Genomic DNA, 9,681 nt, shown 5'->3' with positions numbered 1-9,681 from the left:
AGTAATACATTTGAAAAAGTTGAAATTGAGATGAAATGAGTTAAGTTACAAAATAAAAGAATTACTTACAAAAGTAACAACTTTTAAGATCTAAGTTACAAAAGTAACAACTTTCAAGCTGTATCAATTTAAGTGATACAAAGTCTAAGAAAGGGACAATATGATAAGCAATAAATTAAATTGAAAGTGGATATGCAAATCAAACTATATAAGTGCTTTGAGATGTGGTAGAGTGGTAATTGTATATTAAGAATGATGAACTATAAATTAGTTATTAATTGTGGCTGCTCATATTAGTTATTAATTGTATATGCTCATTTGTTTATTTGTGTAGGTATGGTGCGTACTCAAGGAGGTGGAGTACGAGGAGGTGCCCCACCTTCATCTTGCTAGTGTCCAACAGCTTCCACAAGGAGGAGAAGGGTCGAGGCTCATGGTGGTTAGCCCCCGATCAATGCATCCATTCCAGACTCGGTAACACACCTTCCTGAGCAACCATCTACACTTGCTTTTGGCTCACTATCGACACAAGCAAGTGAGCAACCCTCTACTGGTGCTCCCGAGCAGTTATTAGAAGATAATTTTTCTAGACTATTTCCTGTAGGCCCTAAAGATCCATCCATTTTGAAGAGGTTTAAAAACCATGTTGTTGGGATATGGGTTAGAGAGTTAGGTTCCATTAAGAAATGGATTATGAAAAATATTTTACAAAAATATTAGTTATTATAATTTTATTAACTATTTGTTTTATTTTTGTAGTAGGAGAGAGGTTTATTGAAATGTAGAAGCCATGGACAAAAAATTCTTGAATGGTCATTGGATAATCAACAGCGTATTTGTAAGGAAGGAAACAACACCAGCTAGATACCTTTTGGGTTGAATGTAAGAAAAAAAACTCTCAGGTTAAGCGTGTTTGAACTAGGGAAGCTCAAGGATAGGTGCCCTCCTGGGAAGTTCACGTAGGCCCATCAAGGTAAGATGTTCCGGTCCTTCCTATCGCTCGATGCGGGATGTTGTTAGAACGGGAGATGCTATGGCACACACCAAGAGGGGGGGTGAATTGGTTATTTTAAAAACTTAATAGAAACTTGAAAAACTTTTTAATACAGGTTGAAGTTTTAATGATTTAAAACGTGAAGCATATAAAATGACAAATGTGAATCAAGTGAGGAATTAATGAATGCTTGGAAAGATAAAGATGATTTAAAGAACACAAGCACACAAGAACACCAAGATTTATAGTGGTTCGGCTTAACCCAAGCCTAATCCACTACCTTTGCTCCTCACTAAGGATTTTTCAAACCATCCACTAAAACCCCTTATTTAAACCAAGTAGGTCCTCTAGTCCGAGACTAGGAATTACAAAACCTCCCACTCAAATGGGCCCTCTAGCTATACAAACTAGGAAAACAAGAAATATATAGTTGGAGAGAATCTAAGAGATGAATCTCTTAGTTACAATGTCTCTCAAAAATGATACAAGGCTTAAATGAATGTAAACAAATTAAGATCACAGACTTGAAGAGAGAAAATTGAAGCACAGTGAATGTAAATAGAAACGAGTGTAAAATGTAAACTCAATTCAATTCATTCCCGTCCATTAGCCTTCTCTTGATCATCTATGACATGTATATATAAGTGTCTCACGAAGTTGAAGAGAAATATAGCCATTTGGAGCCGTCGGAGCTTTCTGTAAAAAGAAATAGTCGACAGAAGAAATATATAGTTGACTATTTTTACAACTAAAGCAAGATATAGTTGACAGAAAAAACAAATAGTCGACTATTTTATAACACAAAATTTCAATAGTCGACAGACACATTTAAATAGTCGACAGATGCTGAGATATGAAGAAATTTTTGAATTTCATGAACAAAAATAGTCGACAGATCAGAAGGTATAGTCGACTATTTTTACTCGATAGTCGACAGATGCTAAAATAGTCGACAGATGCTTAAATAGTCGACAGAACATCAAAAATAGTCGACTATTTTGAAGCATAGTCAACAGAATGATCCTGATAGTCGACTATTCTATAGAAAAACTTGAATTTTCAATACATTCTTATTCGATTCTTTAAAAACTCATTTTGATTATCTTTAAAGAAAGTTGAGATTATCAAAAGTATGATTTGAAACAAATTATTCTTAACAAATCAATCTTTCATCCATACTCAAAATTTCTTCTATAAGTTTTCATATCTTGCTTCAAAACTTATATACTAAAAATTCATTTTCTCATTCATATAATCCACATAGTAGAAATTGATTTTCATATAGTCATTTATCAAAACCATTCATTACCAAGAGATATTAGATATCAAAATACTAAGAGATAGTTTTCTAAAATGAACACTTTCTAAAATGAACACACTTTCAAAAACATGTTCTAGTTGGTCTTTTGCCTTAGAATTATTTTGACCAACGATTTCAAGGAGATTCTTTTTAGATCTTAAAACTTGTTTATGCTAATCTCCAACTAAAATAGAAAATCATAAATCTTTTTTGGTTTTCATTTTAACAATGCACTTGAAATTGATTTTTGTTGAAAACCACCACCTTGATTCATGACTTAGGGATTTAATAACATATGTTTTTCATCATCAAAACTAAGCACAAGGGTAGAACATCAGATGTTACAAGTAGTATCAGAACTGACCCTTGGTAAAGGCGATCCGATGAGGGTGGGGAGTGGCGCCGGGGCTCGAGGGCCTGTTCAAGGAGCAGCTTCTAGCAAACTTCTAAGATGACAACCTCTAAAGAGGAGAAGATCTGGGACAAGTTGTAAAGTCGCATAACGAGGACCTCATGTGTTCAAGGGGGGGAGAATGTAATACCCCAAGAGTCCAGAGAATGGTAGTATATATCGAGGATAAGTAAGGAAGGAAACAATACCAACTGGATACCTTTTGGGTTGACTGTAGGCAAAGAACTCCCGGGTTAAGCGTGCTTGAGTTGGGGAAGCTCAATGATGGGTGACCTCTTGGGAAGTTCGTGTAGGCCCATCAGGATAAGTCGCTCTGGTCTTTCCTATCGCTCGATGCAGGATGTTACACTTATCCTTTTGCTAATCCTACAATTATGTCAGCTTTTTCAGAGAGATGGCAGCCCAAGACTAACACTTTTCATTTATGGTTTGGTGAGAGTGCAGCCGCTAGTAGGGCATACTTGTTATATTTATTAGGTTGTACATTATTTGTTGACAAAAGTGGTACATATGCATGGCGAGCTGCCTGCCTAGCATATCTTTATAGACAGTTTGGTTTTGTGAACAGAAGAGATGTAAAAGAGATTAGTGGATATCTAACATTACTTGAGATAATTATTTAAAATTGAGATTGCTATATGTATATGTTTGATATCTTTAAGATGTTGGTCCATAGCCATAGCCCTAGTAGCTCCATGAGACTACTTGTTGAAACTTGGGGATAAGGTTGCAAACCCACAATGTAGATAGGGATAAAAAGTTGCACATTTGCTAATAGTTATAGATTTTGGCATTATGGTAAGCGCTCAATCTTAAAGGTTATTGATGAGGTCCAACTGGTATCAGAGCAGGTTGTAGTTCGAGTCTCTTCTGGTGCAATGGGGCGAACTGTTGATCCATAGCCATAGCCCTAGCCCTAGCGGCTCTGTGAGACTGTCTATTTAGATTTGGGGATGGGGTTGCAAACCCATAGTGTGAATAGGAATAAAGAGTTGCACCTCTGCTAACAACTATAACTTTTGACACGGTGGTGAGCGCTCAGTCCTGAAAGTTCCTAGTGGATTCCAACATAAACACGCGTTAACAATTATTCACATCTAATGTATACAGGTATGGATATATGAGCAGTTTCCATTCATTAGACTTAGACATAACTTATCGTATATTGATGAGTTTCCACGTGCTCATCCTTGGATACCTAGTCGAGATTATGATAGTTTGCAGTCTATTTGAGAGCAACTTGATGATTTAACTGCAGATTAGATAGTTAGTTCGCAAAGCATGTTTTGCAACTTAATTAATATATTATAACATTGAAATTCGAAAACATGTGCAGGTCATTTGGACACCATATGAGAGATCTCGCACACATCACCCACTACCTGATATTGCATTTTTCTTAGGTTGAGTGAAATGTGGAATCGCTATAAAACCATATCATCTTGAGAGGGTTTTACAATAGTTTGGACATGTGCAGACTATTCCTCCACTCCCATTATCCCATGTTAAAGCCAACCGAGGTGTGTCCATATCATTATATATGGTTATTTACAAATTTATGGATGATAGTTGGATTAGATGGGATATCCACTTATTGTTGGCACATCGACGCAGTTGACATGTCCAAGTCCCATGGGAGTATACAATAGACTATATGGTCTGGTATCAGCGTATTACACATTGATTCATTCAAAACCCTGCACATAGGTTAGGGTTTGATAAAGGTGGTCAAGATAGAGTCACCATGGCTACTGAGGTAAGATTAAAAGTTCAGATTTAATTTTTTGTTTATATTTTATTGAAGTATTGATATTTGGCGTTACCGTGTTTTGTAAAGCATTTTGAGGACATTATCTACTCTTTATTCCATCATATCATGTGGATCCAATCAGGAGTTGGATACGTGGAGACGAATGTCTCTTGAGGTATATGGTATCTTATTTGCTTCTAGTGGCTCTCATGCATCAACATCGTCACGTAGTGATAATGATGTTAAATCGTTGACATCTTCGCCTGTACGTTTGAGGGCCCCATCATTTATATATCCACCAACTATTGCTATCACATCACCTCCAACATCGGGTATGGTTCAACCATTGACATTACTGGGTATTGTTCGACCGTCGATGTTGGTTCGACCACCTCAAGCACCGGTGAGAGTTCCATCACTGGGTATGGTTCGACCATCGACAGTAGGTTGACCACCAATAATGGTTTAACCACCTCTAGCATCGATCATAGATCCACCACATGTCGGTTCAAGTTCACCACCTTTAGCACCATCTACCCAACGATTGATATACAAGGAAGAGGAAGAACACTTAGTCATTTTTTGTTGTATATATTTGGAGTACTTGGACATTTGGCTTTAATCATGACATTGATCTCTATATATCTTTATTACAATAGCAAGAATAGTAGGAGAAAAAAGGATAATATATATATATAATGACTCAAGAGAAACTAGAGAAACGCAACTTCATTTCACTTTTGGATAAATCATGAATCTATAATTGTTATTCAGTTTTGTTTTGAGTGGCTGGAAGATTAGAGGGACTTGAACATGTCTATTCGAGGTATTTGTGTGTGGCAATGGTAGTTAGGTATATAGGCTATCTATATGGTTTTATTATGTGAGGGGTAGATAGGGAAAATTGTCCTGGTTATTTCTCATGTTGTAATTCACGCCTTTTATTCTATAAATAAAGGGGGAGAGGGTAGACTGTCGATACCTTGTATTGTGATCATTCTCATTGATAGTATATGAGAGTTGTATTGTAAGAGAATGCTTAGAAATATAGTCTTGTAATCTTACAGTGAGAGTTCTTGTGTATTAGTGAGGGAAAAGGGATTGTGTGAGTGTGATTCTTGTACTGTTTTTCATCAAGTTCTAATGATTGTTCTCTCTGGAAGCAGCTAGATGTAGGATCGGTTTTAATTGGTCTGAACTAAGATAAATCACCGATGTTATTCTTGTGGTTTGATTGTTCTTTCTTTATTCCTCCAATTCTATTATTGCTTTATTTCTTTGGTATGTTATACCAGTGGGTGTGAGAGTGTAAAAAGTGCAATTTAATCTTGTCTAAGAGGACTACCAATGCTCTCAATTATAACAATAACAGTACTTAAGAACTCAATATCGAACAAAAAAAAAAAAGAAAACTAATAAACTTGGATCATGGGTCAGCTCAGTCCACAACATCATGTGTTACCACTTCTTTGTCAATAAGAGACAAAAAAGCCTTCATTTGAGGTATGTATGGTGTTTCCCATTCACACGCAGTATCAACTCGATATCTATACTAGTTGTGTGCAATAGGAGGATTAGGCAGAAACCAAACCTCCTGAACTGTAGAGTTAGGAAGAAAGTTGACTTCCCGAACCCTAGAGTTAGAGAAACAGCTGACTTCCCAAACCCTAGAGTTAGGGATGCATTGAATTTCTTGATTTCTAAAGTGCGGGAAGATAAGTTATTTTCGACACTGGTTATTTGAAAAAGATAAAAGGAAGGTCCCAAAATGGCGTACCTCAACCAACGATAGGAGTTCATTTTCGAACGATTCCCATTGTTGTTCTTTCAAATCATTCTCTTCCGTATTAGACTCCCCTTATATCGTCACCATTTGAGTGTAATCATCCAAATCCATGGCACAACTCACTCCGACGTGAAAAAAAAAAGAAAAAGAAAAATGAAAAGAGGGAAAGAAGAAAGGAGAAGAGAAAGTGGCCACGATGAGTGCTGAGAGTAAGGGTATTATCAGTATAAGGAGTATAAGATGGTTGCATGTTTAGAACAATAGATGGTAAAAATGGGTTTTCCTTTCAAGTTATTTTAGTCGTATTCAAGTTGGTGTAAAGGCCAAAAAGGGTTGTTACAAATAGAATTCCCCTTAATATTACCACCCTCATAATTTCAAAAAGACAAAATTGCCCCCCAAATCCTATATTCTTGATTAATAGTACAACCCTCTTCCATCTCTTTGTTGTCGATCCCCACGTCGACAACTGTCTCTCTCATTCTTAGCTTTCGGTGGCTTTCGACACCACCCATCACCGCGTCAACTTTACTTGGCAACTATCGCACCATACCCTGTCTTTTTCCTTAACTTTCTCCCTTCGATCTCACAGTTGTTGTGGCCTCTCTACGTTTGCTCCTCGTCGTCGTGTGGCCTCACCAAAAGCCATCGTGTCTTCCCCTCCACCACTGGGAGCCACCATTTTCTTCTTTATGACATCATTGCCAAAGCCAACTCGACCGTGAAACCATCTAGGTGGCCGCCTAAGGCCCCACATTTACGAAGGGCCCAAAATTTTATAATTTATAATTTTTATCTTTTTTAATAATAAATATTTTATTAAGAAAAATTTGAGGCCAAAATAAAATTCAACTTTTAGTCAAAATTTCACACAAATACACGGACACCCAACCCAATAATCAATTTACAACATTTTATCTTCCCCATTTTCTCTTTCCAATTTTTATGTTATTTCTTCCCATTGTTTTCAATTTTGTCTTCTCAATTTTTATCGTTTCTTCTTGAATATTCCATAGACTTTAAGATTGTAAATTTATTTTTGATTATAAATATTTCAATTGCATCCTTAAAAAAAATCTCTCAATTACAAATTTCCAATCAAAAGTAGTAATAATTATCATATGCTCATGTTCTTCTTGTTTCCATTGTTTCGTTTTTCTTAAATCTGTGATATTTTTATCTAATTGGCGAGCTATCCGTAAAGACTGTATCACTGTAAGGTGAGTTTATGTAACACCCTTTCTCCTAGAATTGCCCGAGAAAAGGTGTTATAGGGAAAATAAAATAAACTAATTGATAATCTGAAATCTAATACCATAGCTGAACATTTCAATCAACTGGAATAAAAACTCTAAGTCAATACAGACTGAAAACCATAAACTTTGTCTAAGGGACAATCCCTCAACTGAAATATAAAATAGATCTAAATTGACAAAACACTATAAAACTCAACAGACTCCTAGACATCTTTTATCTTGAGCGGCTCCATGTACACACACTATAGACCATTGTTGCTAGGCCCCACTTCTGGTACTCCCCTACTAGAACCTGGAGGGGTGAAGAATACAAGGTGAGCTACAAAGCTCAGCAAGTAATAAGCTGGAAAGAATACTGAAGCTAAATCGAAGAATATCGATACTGATAAATAACTCACTGAACTTGTACTGTATAATCACTGTCTGATTGCATTCATAAAAATGTAATGCACATAAACTGTAAACTAAATGCAGGTATGCAACTTTGGATTATAGGCCCACATAATCTAATAATACATACCTATATGATCTGAAACCTGCATATATAAAAACTGTAAGCACATATTGTGAGCAATATGCCCCTAGCCCCCTAGTGGCCCCCAGGCGGGCAACTCATAAACTGAGTTGAAACTGAAACTGATGGGATCCCCGCGGACAAGCCACCTAGCGCCATAATGCAATGCAATGCAATGCTCACATAAATGCTGGCACACGATATGTAGCGCTCCATATAAAGTCATGCTCAATGCTCATACCAGAATGTATGCACATCATCTCATAAAATAATGTTGATCATGTCATAATAAAAATAATGCTGAACATGATATGATCTTCATCTATATATTGGAATTCAAAGATTCAATGAATTATGAATTAAGGTATGGGTATGATTAACTTATTACGTTCTGGCATATAAACTCATTACTGGAAGATATTGAATAATTTAACTTAATTAAAACTTGAATTAGATGATTCTGGAAGTTTAATTAGATTTCTGGAAAAACCATCCGGATATCAGGAAAGATATCTGGATATGATAAAAGACATCCGAAAATGAAGAAGGCTCATCCGGATACACTGGCATTCAAAACCGAAGCTATTCTGATATGCTGGATGTATTCGAATATGAACTAGGACATCCGGATATGATTTTGGTCATCCAGATATCTCATTGATACATTCAGATATAACTGGAGACTATTTGAATGAAAGCATTCATCTTTTGAGGGAGGCATCCGGATCTTGACCTATCTGAATATATGAAAAAACCATCCGAATATCATACTCGAAGAACCTTAGACACATCTAGATACGATACAAGGTATCCAGATATTATTCACAAAAACCTTTAAACTCATTCGGATATAACACGAAGCATCCGGACATCACTCACAATAACTAGACACAATCGAATACGACTCAAGGCATCCGGATACTACTCACAATCATTGTTGGACACATCTGGATACGAAAACGAAGTATCCGGATATTACTGGGCTATCCGGATATGAACAAGAGTTATCCGAATATTACTCACAATAGGCACTAGATTCATCCAGATGTGATACAATCCATTTGGATACATTGCTAAAGCCATCCGGATATGCCCAAGGGCCATCCAGAAGTCACTCACAGAAAACTTTTTAACTCATCCGGACAGACTCTATTCCATCCGAATTCTACTCACAAGCTTTAAAAAATCCATTCGGATATGGAAGAACTCATCTGGATATCTGCAACTATTTTTTATGAACACGAACGATTACAGAGGCTATGTTCTTGATCAAAACTCAAAAAAACTATGCCATTCTGAACGAAATCTTGGAAACGTAAATCCCAACTGGTATGAAACAACATTAAGGATGATTCAACAATGATATTTGAAAGAATTGTTGTATAACTCATGCACATCTATCTTATGCATTCACTATTTACGTATATATATATATATACACGCACTGCAACTGATATACAATCTGAGAACTCAATAAAGAACTGGAATAATCTGAAAAACTGATATGAACCTATAATGTAAGGGATTACAGGAAGAATAATTACCTGATAGAATTCTCTGATCGAACCCTAGAGCGATCTTGAAGACTCTAGCTGTAATATCTCAGATTTTTCAAAAAGGCTCAAAAGTATTTTTAACGTGGGCCATAGGTGAAATTTTCAAAAGAGTT

The sequence above is a fragment of the Diospyros lotus genome, chromosome 12 (assembly GCF_014633365.1).
Source record: "Diospyros lotus cultivar Yz01 chromosome 12, ASM1463336v1, whole genome shotgun sequence".
Taxonomy (NCBI): domain Eukaryota; kingdom Viridiplantae; phylum Streptophyta; class Magnoliopsida; order Ericales; family Ebenaceae; genus Diospyros; species Diospyros lotus.
The sequence above is the reverse complement of the archived record's forward strand: the minus strand, read 5'-3'. Positions refer to the sequence as shown.